General features: G+C 27.0%; 1 long non-coding RNA gene across 1 annotated transcript; it reads right to left on the bottom strand.

The window, feature by feature from the left end:
- Nucleotides 1–285: 285 nt before the first annotated feature.
- LOC126301300 (uncharacterized) lies at nt 286–16,852 on the bottom strand. Its single transcript, XR_007553025.1, has 2 exons — nt 16,077–16,852; nt 286–473 (listed from the first exon to the last, which is right to left on the bottom strand). It is a non-coding gene; the product is annotated as an uncharacterized LOC126301300 (long non-coding RNA).
- Nucleotides 16,853–27,231: the final 10,379 nt, after the last annotated feature.

Raw genomic sequence — 27,231 nt, 5'->3', positions numbered from 1 at the left:
TTAGAAAAATTATATAATAGACCAACATTCATTATTACAATAATAATAATAATTTATTTATTTTTAGCACTACTAGCAGTTGTTAAAATCACCAATATTAATCAGGGACCTATTCGTAAAATAAGATAATTACTAATGAATAAACCCTTACGATTAAGACATCCTTTAATTAAAATTAATAATAACTCTTTAATTGACTTACCTGCCCCAACAAATATTTCATTTTGATGAAATTTTTGATCCCTATTAGGGTTATGTTTGGTAATTCAAATCGTAACTGGACTATTTTTAGCTATAAATTATACATCAAATATTGAAATAGCATTCAGTAGTGTAGTACACATCTGCCGAGACGTAAATAATGGTTGAATTATCCGAACCTTACACGCAAATGGAGCATCTATATTTTTTATTTGTATTTACTTACATGTAGGACGGGGAATTTACTATGGATCTTATATATATATACATACCTGAATAATTGGTACAGTGATTTTATTTTTAGTTATAGGAACTGCATTTATAGGATATGTCTTACCCTGAGGCCAAATATCTTTTTGAGGTGCAACAGTAATTACTAATTTATTATCAGCAATCCCATACTTAGGAACAGATTTAGTCCAATGAGTATGAGGAGGATTCGCTGTTGATAATGCAACATTAAATCGATTCTTCACATTCCATTTTGTATTACCATTTATTATTGCTGCTATAGCAGCAATTCATTTATTTTTTCTTCACCAAACAGGATCTAATAATCCTCTTGGACTAAATGGAGATATTGAAAAAATTCCATTCCATCCATACTTTACCTTTAAGGATTCTATTACATTTGTAATAATAACATCATTATTAATTATACTATGTTTAATTAATCCTTACCTAATAGGAGATCCAGATAACTTTGTACCTGCCAACCCATTAGTAACACCAGTTCACATTCAACCAGAATGATATTTCCTATTTGCATATGCAATTCTACGATCTATCCCTAATAAGTTAGGAGGTGTTATTGCATTATTTTTATCAATTAGAATCTTAATAATTTTACCATTTTATAATAAAACACCATTCCGAGGCATTCAATTTTACCCTATTAATCAAATTTTATTCTGAATTATAGTAGTTGTTGTATGCTTACTAACGTGAATTGGTAAACGACCTGTTGAAGAACCTTATATTATAACAGGTCAAATCTTAACAATTATTTACTTCACATATTTCTTAATTAATGTCCATGTCGCAAACGCATGAGATAAATTAATTAAGGAATAAAGTTAATTAGCTTAGGAAAAGCATATGTTTTGAAAACAAAATTAGAAGTTTAACTCTTCTATTAACTTTTCTCAAAAAATTTCACTAAACAAATGAGATAAATAAAATCTTTCAACCAACAAAGAAAATAAAAAAATTCAAAGATAAAGGTAAAAAACTTTTTCAAGCTAAGTACATTAATTTATCATAACGGAACCGTAGTAATGTTCCACGAACCCAAATAAAACCAAAAGATATAATAGCAAGCTTAATAAAAAGTATAAAAGAATAAAAATCACCGCCCAAAAAAATTAAAGCCAATAACATTCTTATGAAGACAATTCTAGTATATTCAGCTAAAAAAATTAAAGTAAAACCACCCGCACCATACTCAATATTAAATCCTGAAACTAACTCAGATTCCCCTTCAGCAAAATCAAAAGGAGTACGATTAGTTTCAGCTAAGCAAGAAGCAAAACAAGCTAAAGCTAAAGGAAAAGAAATAATAATAAATCAACAATAAAGCTGATAGTTTATAAAATCAAACATATTAAAACTACCAATTAAAATAATTAAAGACAATAAAATTAAAGCTAAACTAACTTCATAAGAAATTGTTTGAGCAACAGAACGAAGAGAACCTAATAATGAATAATTTGAATTAGAAGATCAACCAGCAATTATAACAGTATAAACACCTAATCTAGTACAACATAAAAAAAATAAAAATCCATAAGAAAAAGAACACATATAAGTTAAATAAGGAAAAATTACTCAAACGGCTAAAGAAATCATTAAATTAAAAACAGGGGAAAAATAATAAAGTAGGTAATTAGATATAATAGGAATTGGCTGCTCCTTACAAATTAACTTAATAGCATCTCTAAATGGCTGAGGAATTCCAACAAAACCTACCTTATCTGGACCCTTTCGAATCTGAATATAACCTAAAACCTTACGCTCTAATAAAGTTAAAAAGGCAACACTAATTAAAACACAAATAACCAATAAAAGAAAATTCAAAATAAATATAAATAAATCATAAAGTATCAATACTATTTGTAGAAAAAATCTACATAAATGAATTCTAAATTCAACACATTAATCTGTCAAAATAGTAAATAAATTAATATTAATCAATATAACAAAAAATATTTTAACCATATGGTCCTTTCGTACTAATATGGATTAACAATCTTAGTATTGAAACCGACCTGGCTCACGCCGGTCTGAACTCAGATCATGTAAGAATTTAAAGGTCGAACAGACCTAATCATTGGGCTCCTGCACCCAAAATTTTTCTTAATCCAACATCGAGGTCACAATCTGCTTTGTCGATATGAGCTCTCAAAAACAATTACGCTGTTATCCCTAAGGTAACTTAATCTTATGATCATAAATTATGGATCAAAATAACAAACATAAATAAATGATATAATAATGAAGAGTTTATCTATTCTTCATGTCACCCCAACAAAACATCATCATTAAATATAGAAAGACAAACAAAAAACTATATAAAAGTAAAATGTCAACCTCTATATGGTCTTCTCGTCCTAAAGAAGAATTTAAGCCTTTTGACTCAAAAGTTAAATTCAAAAATTTATTAAGAGACAGTTGATTTCTCGTCAAGCCATTCATTCCAGCCACTAATTAAGAGACTAATGATTATGCTACCTTTGCACGGTCAAAATACCGCGGCTCTTTAAAAATACGCTCAGTGAGCAGGCCAGACCTCAAAATATAAACAAGAGGACATGTTTTTGATAAACAGGCGGAAATCAATTTTGCCTAGTTCCTTATAATAAGTTCACAAGGTAAAAATTTCATACAAATAAATATACTAATTCTATCATTATTACAAAAATTTTAAAATTAAATTAATAATCTTAATAAAAAACCTAAAATATTTATAAAATCAAAATAAAAAATAATGAACTAAAACGTAATCTTAAAGATAGCTGGTTTAAAGCTTACTATTACATGTCTATAAAATAAATTATAGGTTATTAACTTCAAAGCTTATCCCTTAAAGAATAAATAAGTTAATATTTTTACTTAAAAAATTAAATAAAAACAAATAACTTTAAAAAATTAAATTTTTTCTTAAGAAACTAGATATCTTGGGAAACGATTAACATCTCATTTCTATAAATAATTTAATAATAATTATGATACATTAACTATAAATTATTTATAAATCAACCCAAATCGAGACAAGTAAAATAAATACTAAAATTTTGATAAACCCCGATACAAAAGGTACAATAAATAAAATCTACTTAAAAAAATTTGAAATAATATTTCATAAAACACTTACAATACACCAATAAACTATAATTTAAAAAATCAATTCTATAAAATATACTAAGACAAAAATACAATAAAATTATTTATATTAAATAATTAAATAAACAAAAAATAAATATAATAAAATAAATAATCAAGATATCCTGATTTGCACAGAAAAATTTTCAGTGTAAATGAAACACTTTACTAATAAGTTATATCTTGAAACTCTTCCTAGATACACTTTCCAGTACATCTACTATGTTACGACTTATCTCATCTAAATTGAAGCTACTTTAAAATAAAATAGAATAATCAATAATGAGAGCGACGGGCGATGTGTACACATCTCAGAGCCAATATCAGTTAAATTAAATAAATTAAATTACTATCAAATCCACCTTCATTAACAGTATTTCACTATCAAATCCGTTATAAACAAAAATCTATTGTAACCCACCTCCTCTTAACTATAAGCTGCACCTTGACCTGAAATATTTTATAATTATAAATCTTGAGAATTATAACTCTAAAAAGATTCTCTGATAACGGAGATATACAAACAAATAAATTAAGTAGAGTAAATCGTGTATTATCAATCATGGGGTAGGTTCCTCTGAATGGAATGAGATACCGCCAAATTCTTTGGGTTTAAAGACCTTAACTAATAGTACCCTGGTAAATATAATTAACATTTAAAATAATAGGGTATCTAATCCTAGTTTATTATTTAAATTTCACAGATTCATAAAAAGGGCCACAAATAAATTTTAACATTTCACCTTACAAATTTATATTTCAACCCTAATAATATAAACAACTGTTTTAACCAATAATATTCACTTGTATCAATCGTATAACCGCGGCTGCTGGCACGAATTATGCCGATACTAAATCAATTGCTAAATCCAAAATCACTTGATAATTAAATCAAATTACTGCAAAAAGAACATTTAGTCTAACAAAACTTACATATAATACAAAGAAAAAGTGAATAAACAAGCAAGAATAAAACTTTTAAAAATAAGAAAATTTTAAATCTATTAATTCAGGAAAAAATAAAAGATTCAAATATTTAAAGAAAAAAAAAGAAAAAAACCACAAACATTAACAAAAAAAAAAGAAACGCCCCTATGTATGACCACAACAACTTCTCTATTATATATAATTAAAGATTAATATGGAACATGTATAGCAATAAATGTATTATTTTCTTTCTTATTTAATCTTTCTTTTCACTAAAAAATAAAGAAAGATTAAATAATATAATCAATATATTTTATACAATTATGTAATATAATATAATATGTTATTAATATGAATTCTTTTTTTTATATTAAGTTAACTTTCATATATATTAGTTAAATAATCTAATTATAGATAATTTACATAATTATAATATTATAATTAATATAATTATTTATATTAATTATAATATTTTATATTTAAATTAATAATTTTATTTATTATATCCAATTATAATAATATTAAATATTAAATTACATATTATTATATATATTATATTATAATAACCTATTTTAAGCTAAAAACATAAGTAGCTATAATCCTAGGTAAATAATTGCATTAACATAATCAATTGATAATGGTAAGATGAACTTATAATACTTTAATTTCAATTAAATGTAATATATTAATATTAATTATTTATTATATATATATATAAAAAAAATAAAATGAGCAGGATAAATTAATCCTAATTAAACAAAATAATACATAAAAGAATTTCAAAAAAAACTTTCGATTTATATATTAAATAAATGAAGTGCCTGATTAAAGGGTTTCCTTGATAGGGTAAATAAAGTAAATAAAATTACCTTCATTAAAATTACATAAGATAGAATGAAACTACCTCCTTTAGTATCAAAAACTAACGTGCATCATACACCTTAATGTAAAAAGGTAAGCTAAACAAGCTAATGGGTTCATACCCCATTTATAGAGGTATCAATCCTCTCCTTTTTAATGACCAACAACTCTACAAAACTTCTCTTCCTATCAACATTAATGATAGGAACGATCCTGTCCATTTCATCAAATTCCTCATTAGGGGTTTGAATAGGACTTGAGATCAACTTACTTTCATTTATTCCGCTCCTAACAAGAAATAAAAATATAATAATAAATGAATCATCAATTAAATATTTTATTGTCCAAGCAATAGCATCGACAATATTATTATTTTCAATTTTGCTGATTCAAATAAAATATCCCATGGGATGGGAAACAGAATTTATCCCATCAATAATAATTAGATCTAGACTATTATTAAAGATTGGAGCTGCACCTTTCCATTTCTGATTTCCAGAAGTTATAGGAGCATCAAGATGAAATAATTGTTTAACATTAATAACATGACAAAAAATCGCCCCAATAATGGTCTTATCTTATTGTATTCAATTAAGAACTTTTATTTGAACAATTATTATCTTAAGAATTATTATTGGGGCAATAGGAGGTTTAAATCAAACATCCTTACGACAACTTTTAGCATATTCATCAATCAGACATCTAGGTTGAATAATTAGATCATTAACAGTCAGAGAAAACATCTGAGAACTATACTTCATTATTTACTCACTATTAAGATTAATTATAGTTTTATTATTTAAGCAAATAAATTTATTTTTCATAAATCAAATTTATTCAGCCAGAAATATAAAAACCGAAATTAAATTCATAATATTCTTATCTTTATTATCTTTAGGTGGACTACCACCATTCCTTGGATTCTTACCAAAATGAATTGTAATACAATCATTAATAGAAAACAATATAACAACTATTATAACTATTATAGTTGTATTAACTACAATTACACTCTACTACTATATACGTATTAGATTCTCAGCTCTAATTATATCATACACAGAAAATTCGTGATCTATAAAGATAAAGTCCCAAAATTAAGAATCATTCTTCCTATAACAGTAATAATTTCAACAATAGGATTGATTTCAACATCAACCTTAATTTCATTATACTAAGGACTTAAGTTAATCAAACTAATAACCTTCAAAGTTATAATTAAAAGAATATTCTTTTAGGCCTTAGTAAAATTTTACACCTCTAGAATTGCAGTCTAGAATCATAATTGAATATAAGACCTAAATATGATAAGAGAGAAAACATCTCATAAGTAGATTTACAGTCTACCACCTAAAATTCAGCCATCTTACCGCAAAAATGATTATTCTCAACAAACCATAAGGACATTGGTACTTTATACTTCATATTTGGAGCATGAGCAGGAATAGTAGGAACATCAATAAGAATACTTATTCGTGCTGAGTTTGGCCAACCCGGATCTCTAATTGGGGATGACCAGATTTATAATGTTATTATTACAGCTCACGCATTCGTAATAATTTTCTTTATAGTAATACCTATTATAATTGGTGGATTTGGTAATTGACTTGTTCCACTAATAATTGGTGCACCAGATATAGCATTTCCACGAATAAATAATATAAGTTTTTGATTACTACCACCTTCACTAACCCTTCTTCTTACATCTTCTATAGTAGATAATGGTGCTGGTACAGGATGAACAGTTTACCCTCCTCTAGCAGGAGCTATTGCACACAGGGGTGCATCTGTAGATCTAGCTATTTTTTCACTGCACTTAGCAGGTGTATCATCTATTCTTGGTGCAGTGAATTTCATTACAACAGCAATTAATATACGATCAGAAAGTATAACTTTAGATCAAACACCTTTATTTGTATGATCTGTAGCTATTACAGCATTACTTCTCCTTCTTTCACTTCCAGTTTTAGCAGGAGCTATTACTATATTATTAACAGATCGAAATTTAAATACATCATTCTTTGACCCTACAGGAGGGGGTGACCCAATTCTATATCAACATCTATTTTGATTCTTTGGACACCCAGAAGTTTATATTTTAATTCTACCGGGGTTCGGAATTATTTCACATATTGTATGTCAAGAAAGAGGAAAAATTGAATCATTTGGAACATTAGGTATAATTTATGCTATACTATCAATTGGACTAATAGGATTTATTGTATGAGCACATCATATATTTACAGTAGGAATGGATGTTGACGCACGAGCATATTTTACATCAGCAACAATAATTATTGCTGTACCTACAGGAATTAAGGTATTTAGATGATTAGCTACATTATATGGAACTAAATTCAAGTTCAATCCACCATTATTATGAGCTCTAGGATTTATTTTCCTATTTACAATTGGTGGATTAACAGGATTAGTATTAGCAAAATCATCACTTAATATTGTATTACATGATACATATTATGTAGTAGCCCACTTTCATTATGTATTATCTATAGGAGCAGTATTTGCAATTATAGGAGGTGTCATTCAATGATATCCACTATTTACAGGATTAACTATAAATAATACATGATTAAAAATCCAATTTACAATTATATTCATTGGAGTAAATATAACATTCTTTCCTCAACACTTCCTAGGATTAGCAGGAATACCTCGACGATACTCTGACTACCCAGACGCATATACATCATGAAACGTAGTATCAAGAATTGGGTCTACAATTTCTATTGTAGGAATCATTATATTCATTGTAATTATATGAGAAAGAATGATTACAAACCGAGCAATTATATTTAGAGCTAACATAAGAAGATCAACAGAATGACTACAAAATAACCCTCCTGCAGAACATAGTTACTCAGAATTACCATTAATCTCTAGATTCTAATATGGCAGATTAGTGCAGTAGATTTAAGCTCTACAAATAAAGGTTTGACCTTTTATTAGAAAATATTTATTAATGGCAACATGATCAAATTTATCTCTTCAAGATGGAGCTTCACCATTAATGGAGCAATTATCATTCTTTCATGATCATACTATGGTCGTATTATTATTAATTACAGTAATTGTAGGTTATGCCCTAAGTTATATATTATTTATTGCCTATACTAACCGTAATATACTTCATGGACATTTAATTGAAACAATCTGAACAGCTTTACCAGCAATTACATTAATTTTTATTGCCCTTCCATCATTACGACTATTATATTTTCTTGATGATTCAGTAGATGCAATAATTACAATTAAAACCATTGGACGACAATGATATTGAAGATATGAATATTCAGACTTCATAGACGTAGAATTTGACACTTATATAACACCAGAACAAGACCTAGAAAATGATGGATTCCGACTACTAGATGTAGATAACCGAACAATCCTACCAATAAATACAGAAGTACGAGTATTAACAAGAGCATCAGATGTTCTACACTCATGAGCAGTTCCTGCATTAGGGGTTAAAATTGATGCAACGCCAGGTCGGTTAAATCAAGGAACATTCACAATAAATCGACCTGGATTATTCTTTGGACAATGCTCAGAAATCTGTGGAGCAAACCACAGATTTATACCAATTGTAATTGAAAGAACTTCAGTAAATTTATTTATTAAGTGATTATCTAAGATAATTTAAGGAGTTAGTTAAAATAAATAACATTAGAGTGTCAATCTAAAGTAACTAAAAAAAATTAGGACACCTTGAAATTCATCAGATGACTGAAAGTAAGTAATGGTCTCTTAAACCAAATAATAGTAAATTAACGACTACTTCTGATGGGGAAATTATATCCAAATCCCTCAAATATCCCCTCTTATATGATTCTCACTATTCATTATATTTTCAGCTACATTAATCTTGTTTAATCAAATAAACTTCTTCTCATTTAAACCTAACCTTATTAAAAGAGCAGAAAAAGGAACAATTGAAATAAAAAACTTAAATTGAAAATGATAACAAATCTATTCTCAACATTTGACCCATCAACTAACATCTTTAATTTATCATTAAATTGAACTAGAACATTTCTAGGACTATTATTAATCCCATCACTATTTTGACTTACACCATCACGAATTAACATTATCTGAAATAAACTAAATTTAACCTTACATAATGAATTTAACACATTTCTTGGACCAAAATCATTTAATGGAACAACATTCATTTTCATCTCAATTTTTATTATAATATTATTTAACAATTTCATAGGATTATTCCCTTATATTTTTACTAGAACAAGACATTTAGCATTAACATTTGCAATTGCCCTACCTATATGGCTAAGATTTATATTATTTGGATGAATTAACCATACTAATCATATATTTACACACCTTGTACCACAAGGTACACCGCCTGCATTAATATCATTTATAGTACTAATTGAAACAATTAGTAATGTTATTCGACCAGGTACATTAGCAGTACGGTTGGCAGCAAATATAATTACAGGACACTTATTATTAACCTTATTAGGAAACACAGGACCATCTATAGCAATAAACTTAATCTCATTACTAATTATTGGACAAATACTTCTATTAATTCTAGAATCAGCAGTAGCAATAATTCAAGCCTATGTTTTCTCAATTCTAAGAACTCTATATTCTAGAGAAGTATATTAAACCTATGTTAACAACTCACTCAAACCACCCATTCCACTTAGTAGACTATAGACCTTGACCATTAACAGGAGCAATTGGAGCAATAGTCCTAGTATCAGGACTAGCAAAATGATTCCACCTATTTAATATTAACTTATTCATAATTGGATTTGGAATTACCCTACTAACCATAATTCAATGATGACGAGATGTAGTACGAGAAGGAAAAATCAAGGATTACATACAGGATTTGTATCAATTGGATTACGATGAGGAATAATTTTATTTATTGCATCAGAGGTATTATTTTTCGTTTCTTTTTTTTGAGCATTCTTTAGAAGAAGATTAGCACCAACAATTGAACTAGGAATACTATGACCTCCAATAGGAATTCAACCCTTTAACCCTATACAAATTCCATTACTTAATACAGCTATTCTTTTAGCATCAGGAGTAACAGTAACATGAGCACATCATAGTTTAATGGAATCTAATCATACTCAAGCACTACAAGGATTATTCTTCGCAGTGTTATTAGGACTATACTTTACAATACTTCAAGCATATGAATATTGAGAAGCACCTTTTACCATTGCAGATGCAGTTTATGGATCAACATTCTTTGTTGCAACAGGATTCCATGGTTTACACGTAATTATTGGAACAATCTTTTTATCAACATGTCTACTTCGACACTCAATAAATCAATTTTCACCAAGACATCACTTTGGATTTGAAGCAGCAGCATGATACTGACACTTCGTAGACGTAGTATGATTATTCTTATATATCTCTATTTATTGATGAGGTAGATAATTGTTTTTCTAGTATAAATAGTACATTTGACTTCCAATCAGAAAGCTTGATATAAATCAAGAAAAACAATTCAAATTCTATCAACAAGAGTTTTCATTAGATTTATTATTCCAATAATTGTTATAATCCTGGCAACAACACTATCAAAAAAATTAATTAATGATCGAGAAAAAAGATCACCAGTTGAATGTGGGTTTGATCCAAAAAGATCACCACGAATACCATTCTCAATACGATTCTTCCTAATCGCAGTAATCTTTTTAATTTTTGATGTAGAAATTGCACTAATTCTACCAATTGTAATTATTTTTAAAACTTCAGACATTATAATCTGAACAGTATCAACAATATTTTTTATTCTAGTTCTATTAGGAGGACTATACCATGAATGAAACCAAGGAGCATTACAATGAGCAGAATAAAGGGTTGTAGTTAAATATAACATTTGGGTTGCATTCAAAAAGTATTGATATTATCAATCAACCTTAAATAGAATAAGAAGCGAAATATTGCAGTCAGTTTCGACCTGGAAGATTGGAATGTACTACCCTTATTCTTATTAATTGAAGCCAAAAAGAGGCGTATTACTGTTAATAATATAATTGAACTATAATAGTTCCAATTAAGGAAATGTAAAGCCAATATGAAAGCTGCTAACTTTTTATATTAGCGGTTAAACTCCGTTAACATTTCTAGAATTTATATAGTTTAAATAAAACATTACATTTTCACTGTAAAAATAATATATCTATATTTATAAATACTTAAAAGTAAAAATACTTCCTTAACATCTTCAGTGTCACGCTCTAATTATAAGCTATTTAAGTAAACGAAAAACAATATTACCAAAATAAATATTCAAAAAATAAAAGTTAAAAGATAAATCTTGAAATTAGAATCATATCAACCTTGAATATAACCAATTAAATAAATAAATAATCTATATAAACCTTGACCACCAAGTAATTCACCTCAACCATAATCAAATGACTTAGATGAATAATAACCTATTTTTAAAGGAATATATCTAATAAACTTAGTTGAAAGAAAAGGTATAAATCATATAGAACCAGCAAATCTAACAAAAGAAAGTATACTTAAAGAAAATAAATTATGAGAAAAATCAAAATTAGAAATAAGATAACCTAAATAAGCACCTAAAATAACAACTGTAATAGTTAAAAACTTTAAATAATAAGGTAAAGCAATCACATGAGGAATAGGAAAAATTAATCAAGATAAAAGACTACCACCAAAAACAGCAACAAACAATAGACCAATTATTCCAAATGAAATATAATAACCCTTATCATCAAAAGAAAATCTAGAATTAAAATTATTATCACCAGATATTGAATAATAAAACAAACGAAAAGAATAAGAAGCAGTTAAACCAGTAGAAAAAAAATAAAGAAAAAAATTAAACAATTAATTCATCTTAAACAAACCATCTCAAGAATTAAATCCTTTGAATAAAATCCCGCTAAAAAAGGTATTCCACACAAAGATAAACTAGAAACATTAAAACAAACTGAAGTTAAAGGTATGAAATTAACAATTGATCCTATAAAACGAATATCCTGAGAATCCTTCAAATTATGAATTATTGAACCTGCACATATAAATAATAATGCCTTAAATAAAGCATGAGCCAATAAATGAAAAAATGCAAGCTTTGGATAACCTATAGCCAAAATTCTTATTATTAAACCAAGTTGTCTTAAAGTAGAAAGAGCAATAATCTTCTTTAAATCAAACTCAAAATTAGCGCCCAATCCAGCCATAAATATAGTTATACAACCAATTAAAAGTAAAAATCAACCACAATTATAAGTATCCAATATTGGTCTAAAACGAATTAATAAATAAACACCAGCAGTAACAAGAGTAGAAGAATGAACTAAAGCAGAAACAGGAGTAGGAGCTGCTATAGCAGCAGGAAGTCATGAAGAGAAAGGAATCTGAGCTCTCTTAGTTATAGCTGCTAAAACAATTAATATAGTAATGAGCTTTATTTCAAAAGAATTAGAAATAAAATCATAATAATAAATATAATTTCAACCACCAAAATTTAACATTCATGCAATAGAAATTAAAATAGCAACATCACCAATACGATTAGAAAGTGCAGTTAATATACCAGCACTATAAGATTTTACATTTTGATAATAAATAACTAAACAATAAGAAACTAAACCTAAACCATCTCAACCTAATAAAATTCTAATTAAATTAGGACTAATAATTAAAAAACCTATAGAAAGAATAAATATTAAAACAATAATAATAAAACGATTTATATTCTTTTCACCAGATATATAATCCTCTCTATAATAAATAACCAAAGAAGAAATATATATAACAAAAGATATAAAAATAAGAGATATTCAATCCAAAATTAAAGTTATAACAACTATAGAACCATTTAAATTGAAAAGCTCTCACTCAACAAAAACTCTATAATCAATTATTAAATAATTAATACCTAACATAAAAATTATAGTTCTCGAAATAAACAAAGAAAAAAAACTCAAAGAACAAATAGAAAATAAATACACGGCCTAAGATGAAAAACTTCATATCATTGATTCCACAAAACAATATTTTTAATTAAAATACTTAAGCAAACTAAACAAAGAAATATTCACCCTTTAAACAGAGAATATTTAAAGGCAATCAATGTAAAAGTAAAAGATGATATTCACGAAAATAACCAAGAGAACAAGTATAAACACCAGAATAATAATTCCCATGCTGAGAATAAGAATATATATACAAAGTATAAACAGCTCTAAAAAAAGATAAAAAAATCAAAGCAAAGAATCTAAAAGAAGATCAAGATATAATTCTATTTAATAATCTAATTTCACCTACCAAATTTAAAGTAGGAGGAGCAGCCATATTTGATGATCTTAAAAGAAATCATCATAAAGCCATTCTTGGCATCAAATTAATTATACCCTTGTTAATTAATAATCTTCGTCTACCTAAACGTTCATAAATAATATTAGATAAACAAAATAAACCAGAAGAACATAAACCATGACCAACCATTAGAGAAAGAGAACCTACACAACCTCATCAATTCATAGTCATCAATCCACCAATAACCATTCTTATATGAGCAACAGAAGAATATGCAATTAAAGACTTTAAATCAACCTGACGAAAACAAATAAATCTTACAATAACACCCCCAGATAAACCTAAAGACAATCAAAAATAATTAAACTTTAAACCCAAATAAGAAATAACCTTTATAACACGAAAAATACCATAACCACCTAACTTTAATAAAACACCAGCAAGAATTATTCTACCTGAAATAGGGGCCTCTACATGAGCCTTAGGAAGTCATAAATGAACCAAAAACATAGGTATCTTAACTAAAAAAGCCAAAATTATAAATACATAAAACATAAAATAATAAGAACCAAAATCAACCTATAAAGGAAAATATAAAGTATTAGAAAAATCATAAACCTTAAATAAAACTAATAATAAAGGTAATCTAGCAACCAAAGTATAAAAAATTAAATAAACACCAGCCTGCAAACGCTCAGGTTGATAACCCCAACCCAAAATTAAAAGTAAAGTAGGAACTAATCTAGCCTCAAAAAAAATATAAAAAGAAAGAAGACTTAATCTAGCAAATGAACAATAAAGCATAATTATTAAAATCAAAACCATAAAAACAAAAAAATTATAATGATATGAACTTAAATAAACTGAACCTCTAGCAGTGATTATTAAAGAACAAATCCAAAAACTAAGTAAAATTAAACTAAAAGAAAAATAATCAATACCAAAATAATTTCTAATTATATTCAAATCAGCATATGAATAAACACAAATTATAAAAACAAAACCCGACAGAAACATTAAAGAATGAACCAACCATCAACAATTATTTAATAAACAAAGAGGGATCAAAAAAATAGTTATAAATAAATACTTTAACATAAAGATAAACCAAAAGAATTAAAAAAATCATTACCATGAGAACGAATTATTGAAACTAAAATAGAAAGACCTAAAGCACCCTCACAAACAGAAAAAACTAAAAAAAAAACAGGAAAAAAATAATCATAATCAAACTCAATAAGAAAAACAATAACTAACATAAATAAAGAAAGAACAATATATTCTAATCTCAAAAGAACCATTAATAAATGTTTACGTTTAGAAGAAAAAACATAAACACCAGCAAAATAAATCAATAAAGAAGTAAAAATAGAGAATATAAACATTAGTTTTAATAGTTTAAAAAAAACGCCGGTCTTGTAAACCGGAAATAAGTCCAGCCCCCACTTTTAAAACTTCAGAGGTGGAAAAGCTTCCATCATCGGTCCCCAAAACCGGTATTTTAAATAAACTAACCCCTGAAATGATCAAAATAATAATTATATCATTATCAAATGTAATAAATATTAATTTTATTAAATTAAGACACCCAATATCAATAATGCTTTTTATTATCCTTCAAACCTTCCTAGTTGGATTAATAACAGGAACAATAATAGAAAGATATTGATTATCATATATTTTATTTTTAACATTTCTTGGTGGTATACTAGTATTATTTATTTACATTACAAGAATTGCATCAAACGAAATATTTCAGCCTAAATCAATCACTATAATTATTACATTAATAATGTGAGTATTTATCATATTAATATTAATTATTCTAGATATATCTATATTTATAGACTTTTTCAAAAACACCGAAACTATAAATATTGATAATTCAATCAATTATCAAGAAATAACAATATCTTTAGAAAAATTATATAATAGACCAACATTCATTATTACAATAATAATAATAATTTATTTATTTTTAGCACTACTAGCAGTTGTTAAAATCACCAATATTAATCAGGGACCTATTCGTAAAATAAGATAATTACTAATGAATAAACCCTTACGATTAAGACATCCTTTAATTAAAATTATTAATAACTCTTTAATTGACTTACCTGCCCCAACAAATATTTCATTTTGATGAAATTTTTGATCCCTATTAGGGTTATGTTTGGTAATTCAAATCGTAACTGGACTATTTTTAGCTATACATTATACATCAAATATTGAAATAGCATTCAGTAGTGTAGTACACATCTGCCGAGACGTAAATAATGGTTGAATTATCCGAACCTTACACGCAAATGGAGCATCTATATTTTTTATTTGTATTTACTTACATGTAGGACGGGGAATTTACTATGGATCTTATATATATATATACATACCTGAATAATTGGTACAGTGATTTTATTTTTAGTTATAGCAACTGCATTTATAGGATATGTCTTACCCTGAGGCCAAATATCTTTTTGAGGTGCAACAGTAATTACTAATTTATTATCAGCAATCCCATACTTAGGAACAGATTTAGTCCAATGAGTATGAGGAGGATTCGCTGTTGATAATGCAACATTAAATCGATTCTTCACATTCCATTTTGTATTACCATTTATTATTGCTGCTATAGCAGCAATTCATTTATTTTTTCTTCACCAAACAGGATCTAATAATCCTCTTGGACTAAATGGAGATATTGAAAAAATTCCATTCCATCCATACTTTACCTTTAAGGATTCTATTACATTTGTAATAATAACATCATTATTAATTATACTATGTTTAATTAATCCTTACCTATTAGGAGATCCAGATAACTTTGTACCTGCCAACCCATTAGTAACACCAGTTCACATTCAACCAGAATGATATTTCCTATTTGCATATGCAATTCTACGATCTATCCCTAATAAGTTAGGAGGTGTTATTGCATTATTTTTATCAATTAGAATCTTAATAATTTTACCATTTTATAATAAAACACCAGTCCGAGGCATTCAATTTTACCCTATTAATCAAATTTTATTCTGAATTATAGTAGTTGTTGTATGCTTACTAACGTGAATTGGTAAACGACCTGTTGAAGAACCTTATATTATAACAGGTCAAATCTTAACAATTATTTACTTCACATATTTCTTAATTAATGTCCATGTCGCAAACGCATGAGATAAATTAATTAAGGAATAAAGTTAATTAGCTTAGGAAAAGCATATGTTTTGAAAACATAAAATTAGAAGTTTAACTCTTCTATTAACTTTTCTCAAAAAATTTCACTAAACAAATGAGATAAATAAAATCTTTAAACCAACAAAGAAAATAAAAAAATTCAAAGATAAAGGTAAAAAACTTTTTCAAGCTAAGTACATTAATTTATCATAACGGAACCGTAGTAATGTTCCACGAACCCAAATAAAACCAAAAGATATAATAGCAAGCTTAATAAAAAATATAAAAGAATAAAAATCACCGCCCAAAAAATTAAAGCCAATAACATTCTTATGAAGACAATTCTAGTATATTCAGCTAAAAAAATTAAAGTAAAACCACCCGCACCATACTCAATATTAAATCCTGAAACTAACTCAGATTCCCCTTCAGCAAAATCAAAAGGAGTACGATTAGTTTCAGCTAAGCAAGAAGCAAAACAAGCTAAAGCTAAAGGAAAAGAAATAATAATAAATCAACAATAAAGCTGATAGTTTATAAAATCAAACATATTAAAACTACCAATTAAAATAATTAAAGACAATAAAATTAAAGCTAAACTAACTTCATAAGAAATTGTTTGAGCAACAGAACGAAGAGAACCTAATAATGAATAATTTGAATTAGAAGATCAACCAGCAATTATAACAGTATAAACACCTAATCTAGTACAACATAAAAAAAATAAAAATCCATAAGAAAAAGAACACATATAAGTTAAATAAGGAAAAATTACTCAAACGGCTAAAGAAATCATTAAATTAAAAACAGGGGAAAAATAATAAAGTAGGTATTTAGATATAATAGGAATTGGCTGCTCCTTACAAATTAACTTAATAGCATCTCTAAATGGCTGAGGAATTCCAACAAAACCTACCTTATCTGGACCCTTTCGAATCTGAATATAACCTAAAACCTTACGCTCTAATAAAGTTAAAAAGGCAACACTAATTAAAACACAAATAACCAATAAAAGAAAATTCAACATAAATATAAATAAATCATAAAGTATCAATACTATTTGTAGAAAAAATCTACATAAATGAATTCTAAATTCAACACATTAATCTGTCAAAATAGTAAATAAATTAATATTAATCAATATAACAAAAAATATTTTAACCATATGGTCCTTTCGTACTAATATGGATTAACAATCTTAGGATAGAAACCGACCTGGCTCACGCCGGTGTGAACTCAGATCATATAAGAATTTAAAGGTCGAACAGACCTAATCATTGGGCTCCTGCACCCAAAATTTTTCTTAATCCAACATCGAGGTCGCAATCTGCTTTGTCGATATGAGCTCTCAAAAACAATTACGCTGTTATCCCTAAGGTAACTTAATCTTATGATCATAAATTATGGATCAAAATAACAAACATAAATAAATGATATAATAATGAAGAGTTTATCTATTCTTCATGTCACCCCAACAAAACATCATCATTAAATATAGAAAGATAAACAAAAAACTATATAAAAGTAAAATGTCAACCTCTATATGGTCTTCTCGTCCTAAAGAAGAATTTAAGCCTTTTGACTCAAAAGTTAAATTCAAAAATTTATTAAGAGACAGTTGATTTCTCGTCAAGCCATTCATTCCAGCCACTAATTAAGAGACTAATGATTATGCTACCTTTGCACGGTCAAAATACCGCGGCTCTTTAAAAATACGCTCAGTGAGCAGGCCAGACCTCAAAATATAAACAAGAGGACATGTTTTTGATAAACAGGCGGAAATCAATTTTGCCTAGTTCCTTATAATAAGTTCACAAGGTAAAAATTTCATACAAATAAATATACTAATTCTATCATTATTACAAAAATTTTAAAATTAAATTAATAATCTTAATAAAAAACCTAAAATATTTATAAAATCAAAATAAAAAATAATGAACTAAAACGTAATCTTAAAGATAGCTGGTTTAAAGCTTACTATTATATTTCTATAAAATAAATTATAGGTTATTAACTTCAAAGCTTATCCCTTAAAGAATAAATAAGTTAATATTTTTACTTAAAAAATTAAATAAAAACAAATAACTTTAAAAAATTAAATTTTTTCTTAAGAAACTAGATATCTTGGGAAACGATTAACATCTCATTTCTTTAAATAATTTAATAATAATTATGATACATTAACTATAAATTATTTATAAATCAACCCAAATCGAGACAAGTAAAATAAATACTAAAATTTTGATAAACCCTGATACAAAAGGTACAATAAATAAAATCTACTTAAAAAAATTTAAAATAATATTTCATAAAACACTTACAATACACCAATAAACTATAATTTAAAAATTCAATTCTATAAAATATACTAAGACAAAAATACAATAAAATTATTTATATTAAATAATTAAATAAACAAAAAATAAATATAATAAAATAAATAATCAAGATATCCTGATTTGCACAGAAAAATTTTCAGTGTAAATGAAACACTTTACTAATAAGTTATATCTTGAAACTCTTCCTAGATACACTTTCCAGTACATCTACTATGTTACGACTTATCTCATCTAAATTGAAGCTACTTTAAAATAAAATAGAATAATCAATAATGAGAGCGACGGGCGATGTGTACACATCTCAGAGCCAATATCAGTTAAATTAAATAAATTAAATTACTATCAAATCCACCTTCATTAACAGTATTTCACTATCAAATCCGTTATAAACAAAAATCTATTGTAACCCACCTCCTCTTAACTATAAGCTGCACCTTGACCTGAAATATTTTATAATTATAAATCTTGAGAATTATTACTCTAAAAAGATTCTCTGATAACGGAGATATACAAACAAATAAATTAAGTAGAGTAAATCGTGTATTATCAATCATGGGGTAGGTTCCTCTGAATGGAATGAGATACCGCCAAATTCTTTGGGTTTAAAGACCTTAACTAATAGTACCCTGGTAAATATAATTAACATTTAAAATAATAGGGTATCTAATCCTAGTTTATTATTTAAATTTCACAGATTCATAAAAAGGGCCACAAATAAATTTTAACATTTCACCTTACAAATTTATATTTCAACCCTAATAATATAAACAACTGTTTTAACCAATAATATTCACTTGTATCAATCGTATAAGCGCGGCTGCTGGCACGAATTATGCCGATACTAAATCAATTGCTAAATCCAAAATCACTTGATAATTAAATCAAATTACTGCAAAAAGAAAATTTAGTCTAACAAAACTTACATATAATACAAAGAAAAAGTGAATAAACAAGCAAGAATAAAACTTTTAAAAATAAAAAATAAGAAAATTTTAAATCTATTAATTCAGGAAAAAATAAAAGATTCAAATATTTAAAGAAAAAAAAGAAAAAAACCACAAACATTAACAAAAAAAAAGAAACGCCCCTATGTATGACCACAACAACTTCTCTATTATATATAATTAAAGATTAATATGGAACATGTATAGCAATAAATGTATTATATTCTTTGTTATTGAATCTTTCTTTTCACTAATAAATAAATAAAGATTAAATAATATAATAAATATATTTTATATAATTATGTAATTTAATATAATTTGTTATTAATATGAATTCTTTTTTTTATATTAAGTTAACTTTCATATATATTAGTTAAATAATCTAATTATAGATAATTTACATAATTATATTATTATAATTAATATAATTATTTATATTAATTAAATATTTTATATTTAAATTAATAATTTTATTTATTATATCCAATTATAATAATATTAAATATTAAATTACATATTATTATATATATTATATTATAATAACCTATTTTAAGCTAAAAACATAAGTAGCTATAATCCTAGGTAAATAATTGCATTAAAATAATCAATTGATAATGGTAAGATGAACTTATAATACTTTAATTTCAATTAATTTGTAATATATTAATATAAATTATTTATTATATATATATATAAAAAAATAAAATGAGCAGGATAAATTAATCCTAACTAAACAAAATAATACATAAAAGAATTTCAAAAAAAACTTTCGATTTATATATTAAATAAATGAAGTGCCTGATTAAAGGGTTACCTTGATAGGGTAAATAAAGTAAATAAAATTACATTCATTAAAATTACATAAGATAGAATTAAACTACCTCCTTTAGTATCAAAAACTAACGTGCATCATACACCTTAATGTAAAAAGGTAAGCTAAACAAGCTAATGGGTTCATACCCCATTTATAGAGGTATCAATCCTCTCCTTTTTAATGACCAACAACTCTACAAAACTTCTCTTCCTATCAACATTAATGATAGGAACGATCCTGTCCATTTCATCAAATTCCTGATTTGGGGTTTGAATAGGACTTGAGATCAACTTACTTTCATTTATTCCGCTCCTAACAAGAAATAAAAATATAATAATAAATGAATCATCAATTAAATATTTTATTGTCCAAGCAATAGCATCGACAATATTATTATTTTCAATTTTGCTGATTCAAATAAAATATCCCATGGGATGGGAAACAGAATTTATCCCATCAATAATAATTAGATCTAGACTATTATTAAAGATTGGAGCTGCACCTTTCCATTTCTGACTTCCAGAAGTTATAGGAGCATCAAGATGAAATAATTGTTTAACATTAATAACATGACAAAAAATCGCCCCAATAATGGTCTTATCTTATTGTATTCAAATAAGAACTTTTATTTGAACAATTATTATCTTAAGAATTATTATTGGGGCAATAGGAGGTTTAAATCAAACATCCTTACGACAACTTTTAGCATATTCATCAATCAGACAACCAGGTTGAATAATTAGATCATTAACAGTCAGAGAAAACATCTGAGAACTATACATCATTATTTACTCACTATTAAGATTAATTATAGTTTTATTATTTAAGCAAATAAATTTATTTTTCATAAATCAAATTTATTCAGCCAGAAATATAAAAACCGAAATTAAATTCATAATATTCTTATCTTTATTATCTTTAGGTGGACTACCACCATTCCTTGGATTCTTACCAAAATGAATTGTAATACAATCATTAATAGAAAACAATATAACAACTATTATAACTATTATAGTAGTATTTACTACAATTACACTCTACTACTATATACGTATTAGATTCTCAGCTCTAATTATATCATACACAGAAAATTCGTGATCTATAAAGATAAAGTCCCAAAAATCAAGAATCATTCTTCCTATAACAGTAATAATTTCAACAATAGGATTGATTTCAACATCAACCTTAATTTCATTATACTAAGGACTTAAGTTAATCAAACTAATAACCTTCAAAGTTATAATTAAAAGAATAATCTTTTAGGCCTTAGTAAAATTTTACACCTCTAGAATTGCAGTCTAGAATCATAATTGAATATAAGACCTAAATATGATAAGAGAGAAAACATCTCATAAGTAGATTTACAGTCTACCACCTAAAATTCAGCCATCTTACCGCAAAAATGATTATTCTCAACAAACCATAAGGACATTGGTACTTTATACTTCATATTTGGAGCATGAGCAGGAATAGTAGGAACATCAATAAGAATACTTATTCGTGCTGAACTTGGCCAACCCGGATCTCTAATTGGGGATGACCAGTTTTATAATGTTATTATTACAGCTCACGCATTCGTAATAATTTTCTTTATAGTAATACCTATTATAATTGGTGGATTTGGTAATTGACTTGTTCCACTAATAATTGGTGCACCAGATATAGCATTTCCACGAATAAATAATATAAGTTTTTGATTACTACCACCTTCACTAACCCTTCTTCTTACATCTTCTATAGTAGATAATGGTGCTGGTACAGGATGAACAGTTTACCCTCCTCTAGCAGGAGCTATTGCACATGGGGGTGCATCTGTAGATCTAGCTATTTTTTCACTGCACTTAGCAGGTGTATCATCTATTCTTGGTGCAGTGAATTTCATTACAACAGCAATTAATATACGATCAGAAAGTATAACTTTAGATCAAACACCTTTATTTGTATGATCTGTAGCTATTACAGCATTACTTCTCCTTCTTTCACTTCCAGTTTTAGCAGGAGCTATTACTATATTATTAACAGATCGAAATTTAAATACATCATTCTTTGACCCTGCAGGAGGGGGTGACCCAATTCTATATCAACATCTAATTTGATTCTTTGGACACCCAGAAGTTTATATTTTAATTCTACCGGGGTTCGGAATTATTTCACATATTGTATGTCAAGAAAGAGGAAAAATTGAATAATTTGGAACATTAGGTATAATTTATGCTATACTATCAATTTATTTACAGTAGGAATGGATGTTGACACACGAGCATATTTTACATCAGCAACAATAATTATTGCTGTACCTACAGGAATTAAGGTATTTAGATGATTAGCTACATTATATGGAACTAAATTCAAGTTCAATCCACCATTATTATGAGCTCTAGGATTTATTTTCCTATTTACAATTGGTGGATTAACAGGATTAGTATTAGCAAATTCATCACTTGATATTGTATTACATGATACATATTATGTAGTAGCCCACTTTCATTATGTATTATCTATAGGAGCAGTATTTGCAATTATAGGAGGTGTCATTCAATGATATCCACTATTTACAGGATTAACTATAAATAATACATGATTAAAAATCCAATTTATAATTATATTCATTGGAGTAAATATAACATTCTTTCCTCAACACTTCCTAGGATTAGCAGGAATACCTCGACGATACTCTGACTACCCAGACGCATATACATCATGAAACGTAGTATCAAGAATTGGGTCTACAATTTCTATTGTAGGAATCATTATATTCATTGTAATTATATGAGAAAGAATGATTACAAACCGAGCAATTATATTTAGAGCTAACATAAGAAGATCAACAGAATGACTACAAAATAACCCTCCTGCAGAACATAGTTACTCAGAATTACCATTAATCTCTAGATTCTAATATGGCAGATTAGTGCAGTAGATTTAAGCTCTACAAATAAAGGTTTGACCTTTTATTAGAAAATATTTATTAATGGCAACATGATCAAATTTATCTCTTCAAGATGGAGCTTCACCATTAATGGAGCAATTATCATTCTTTCATGATCATACTATGGTCGTATTATTATTAATTACAGTAATTGTAGGTTATGCCCTAAGTTATATATTATTTATTGCCTATACTAACCGTAATATACTTCATGGACATTTAATTGAAACAATCTGAACAGCTTTACCAGCAATTACATTAATTTTTATTGCCCTTCCATCATTACGACTATTATATTTACTTGATGATTCAGTAGATGCAATAATTACAATTAAAACCATTCGACGACAATGATATTGAAGATATGAATATTCAGACTTCATAGACGTAGAATTTGACACTTATATAACACCAGAACAAGACCTAGAAAATGATGGATTCCGACTACTAGATGTAGATAACCGAACAATCCTACCAATAAATACAGAAGTACGAGTATTAACAAGAGCATCAGATGTTCTACACTCATGAGCAGTTCCTGCATTAGGGGTTAAAATTGATGCAACGCCAGGTCGGTTAAATCAAGGAACATTCACAATAAATCGACCTGGATTATTCTTTGGACAATGCTCAGAAATCTGTGGAGCAAACCACAGATTTATACCAATTGTAATTGAAAGAACTTCAGTAAATTTATTTATTAAGTGATTATCTAAGATAATTTAAGGAGTTAGTTAAAATAAATAACATTAGAGTGTCAATCTAAAGTAACTAAAAAAAATTAGTACACCTTGAAATTCATCAGATGACTGAAAGTAAGTAATGGTCTCTTAAACCAAATAATAGTAAATTAACGACTACTTCTGATGGGGAAATTATATCCAAATCCCTCAAATATCCCCTCTTATATGATTCTCACTATTCATTATATTTTCAGCTACATTAATCTTGTTTAATCAAATAAACTTCTTCTCATTTCAACCTAACCTTATTAAAAGAGCAGAAAAAGGAACAATTGAAATAAAAAACTTAAATTGAAAATGATAACAAATCTATTCTCAACATTTGACCCATCAACTAACATCTTTAATTTATCATTAAATTGAACTAGAACATTTCTAGGACTATTATTAATCCCATCACTATTTTGACTTACACCATCACGAATTAACATTATCTGAAATAAACTAAATTTAACCTTACATAATGAATTTAAAACACTTCTTGGACCAAAATCATTTAATGGAACAACATTCATTTTCATCTCAATTTTTATTATAATATTATTTAACAATTTCATAGGATTATTCCCTTATATTTTTACTAGAACAAGACATTTAGCATTAACATTTGCAATTGCCCTACCTATATGGCTAAGATTTATATTATTTGGATGAATTAACCATACTAATCATATATTTACACACCTTGTACCACAAGGTACACCGCCTGCATTAATATCATTTATAGTACTAATTGAAACAATTAGTAATGTTATTCGACCAGGTACATTAGCAGTACGGTTGGCAGCAAATATAATTGCAGGACACTTATTATTAACCTTATTAGGAAACACAGGACCATCTATAGCAATAAACTTAATCTCATTACTAATTATTGGACAAATACTTCTATTAATTCTAGAATCAGCAGTAGCAATAATTCAAGCCTATGTTTTCTCAATTCTAAGAACTCTATATTCTAGAGAAGTATATTAAACCTATGTTAACAACTCACTCAAACCACCCATTCCACTTAGTAGACTATAGACCTTGACCATTAACAGGAGCAATTGGAGCAATAGTCCTAGTATCAGGACTAGCAAAATGATTCCACCTATTTAATATTAACTTATTCATAATTGGATTTGGAATTACCCTACTAACTATAATTCAATGATGACGAGATGTAGTACGAGAAGGAACATATCAAGGATTACATACAGGATTTGTATCAATTGGATTACGATGAGGAATAATTTTATTTATTGCATCAGAGGTATTATTTTTCGTTTCTTTTTTTTGAGCATTCTTTAGAAGAAGATTAGCACCAACAATTGAACTAGGAATACTATGACCTCCAATAGGAATTCAACCCTTTAACCCTATACAAATTCCATTACTTAATACAGCTATTCTTTTAGCATCAGGAGTAACAGTAACATGAGCACATCATAGTTTAATGGAATCTAATCATACTCAAGCACTACAAGGATTATTCTTCACAGTGTTATTAGGACTATACTTTACAATACTTCAAGCATATGAATATTGAGAAGCACCTTTTACCATTGCAGATGCAGTTTATGGATCAACATTCTTTGTTGCAACAGGATTCCATGGTTTACACGTAATTATTGGAACAATCTTTTTATCAACATGTCTACTTTGACACTCAATAAATCAATTTTCACCAAGACATCACTTTGGATTTGAAGCAGCAGCATGATACTGACACTTCGTAGACGTAGTATGATTATTCTTATATATCTCTATTTATTGATGAGGTAGATAATTGTTTTTCTAGTATAAATAGTACATTTGACTTCCAATCAGAAAACTTGATATAAATCAAGAAAAACAATTCTAATTCTATCAACAAGAGTTTTCATTAGATTTATTATTCCAATAATTGTTATAATCCTGGCAACAACACTATCAAAAAAATTAATTAATGATCGAGAAAAAAGATCACCAGTTGAATGTGGGTTTGATCCAAAAAGATCAGCACGAATACCATTCTCAATACGATTCTTCCTAATCGCAGTAATCTTTTTAATTTTTGATGTAGAAATTGCACTAATTCTACCAATTGTAATTATTTTTAAAACTTCAGACATTATAATCTGAACAGTATCAACAATATTTTTTATTCTAGTTCTATTAGGAGGACTATACCATGAATGAAACCAAGGAGCATTACAATGAGCAGAATAAAGGGTTGTAGTTAAATATAACATTTGGGTTGCATTCAAAAAGTATTGATATTATCAATCAACCTTAAATAGAATAAGAAGCGAAATATTGCAGTCAGTTTCGACCTGGAAGATTGGTATGTACTACCCTTATTCTTATTAATTGAAGCCAAAAAGAGGCGTATTACTGTTAATAATATAATTGAACTATAATAGTTCCAATTAAGGAAATGTAAAGCCAATATGAAAGCTGCTAACTTTTTATATTAGCGGTTAAACTCCGTTAACATTTCTAGAATTTATATAGTTTAAATAAAACATTACATTTTCACTGTAAAAATAATATATCTATATTTGTAAATACTTAAAAGTAAAAATACTTCCTTAACATCTTCAGTGTCACGCTCTAATTATAAGCTATTTAAGTAAACGAA

This window comes from Schistocerca gregaria, unplaced genomic scaffold (assembly GCF_023897955.1).
Source record: "Schistocerca gregaria isolate iqSchGreg1 unplaced genomic scaffold, iqSchGreg1.2 ptg000066l, whole genome shotgun sequence".
Classification (NCBI taxonomy): Eukaryota; Metazoa; Arthropoda; class Insecta; order Orthoptera; family Acrididae; genus Schistocerca; species Schistocerca gregaria.
Note: the sequence above shows the minus strand (reverse complement) of the source record. Positions and strands in the feature narration are given on the sequence as shown.